The sequence below is a fragment of the Arachis hypogaea genome, chromosome 19 (assembly GCF_003086295.3).
Source record: "Arachis hypogaea cultivar Tifrunner chromosome 19, arahy.Tifrunner.gnm2.J5K5, whole genome shotgun sequence".
NCBI lineage: Eukaryota > Viridiplantae > Streptophyta > Magnoliopsida > Fabales > Fabaceae > Arachis > Arachis hypogaea.
Window position 1 is genome coordinate 109,796,986 of NC_092054.1, and position 1,321 is coordinate 109,798,306.

At 42.1% G+C, this 1,321-nt stretch overlaps 1 non-coding gene across 1 annotated transcript; it reads right to left on the reverse strand.

Moving 5' to 3' along the window:
- Positions 1-866: 866 nt before the first annotated feature.
- On the reverse strand, positions 867-973 carry LOC112780891 (small nucleolar RNA R71). Its single transcript, XR_003191698.1, has one exon. It is a non-coding gene; the product is annotated as a small nucleolar RNA R71 (small nucleolar RNA).
- Between the last annotated feature and the right edge of the window lie 348 nt (positions 974-1,321).

Sequence of the window (1,321 nt, forward strand, 5' to 3'; positions counted from 1 at the left end):
TGGCGCCGTTGCCGGGGATTGATTTTGTATCAACAATGATTAAATTGGTGGATAACTAGATTGAGCATTTGTTTTTATTTTGTTTAATTTAAGTTCATTTGAGTAATTTACTTTCTGTTTAGCTATTTTCTTACCTTTCCCCTACCCATTTTCTTAGTTGTTTACAATTCAGTCACTAACCCACTAACTGTTTGATATATTGCATCACTCACACTAACAGCATTTCTGTAGAAATTACTGTCTGCATCTATCTCTCTTGCTTTTGCTTTGTTGGTTGTATGACAAGTAGAAGAAGCGGGGCTTCAACTTCCTTTGATTCTGAACCTGAGAGGACCTTCCTTAGATTAAGGAGGGAAGCAAGAGGAAAGAGAGTAGTTGGTGCTGAGAAAGAGAAAGAGTACTTTGAACCAGACATGGAGGAGAATATGGAGAACCATCATGAAGAAGAGGCTCACAACCATAGCAGAGAAGGTCCAGCGCATCAGGCTGGACAAGAGAGAAGAGTTATGGGTTCTTACATCAATCCAAACCCAGGAAACTGTGGAAGTAGCATCCAAAGGCCAACCATACATGCCAACAACTTTGAACTAAAGCCACAGCTCATCACCTTTGTTCAGAACAATTGTTCATTCGGAGGAAGTGTCCAAGAAGACCCCAATCAACATCTAACCACCTTTCTGAGGATATGCGATACTGTGAAGTCTAATGGTGTTCATCTTGACACCTATAGACTACTTCTGTTTCCCTTCTCACTCAAGGACAAAGCATCTAAATGGCTGGAATCCTTTCCAAAGGAGAGTTTAGCAACCTGGGAAGATGTGGCGAACAAGTTCTTGGCAAGATTCTATCCTCCTCAACGGATCAACAGGTTGAGAGCTGAGGTACAAATATTCAGGCAGCAGGATGGTGAGACTCTATATGAAGCATGTGAGAGGTTTAAAGACTTGACAAGAAGATGCCCGCCAGATATGTTCAATGAATGGGTGCAGTTGCACATTTTCTATGAAGGCCTTTCGTATGAATCAAAGAAGGCAGTAGACCACTCATCCGGGGGATCTCTGAACAAGAAGAAGACCATTGAAGAAGCCATAGATGTCATTGAGACTGTAGCAGAGAATGACTACTTCTATGCTTCTGAAAGAGGCAATACTAGAGGAGTGATGGAGCTGAACAATGTGGATGCACTGCTAGCTCAAAACAAGATGATTACCAAGCAATTAGCTGACCTCACTAAGAAGATGGAGAGAAATCAAGTAGCAGCAATCACCACTTCAGCAGCAACCCAAGAAGGAGTGAATGAAGAAGCAGAGGGTGATCAGGA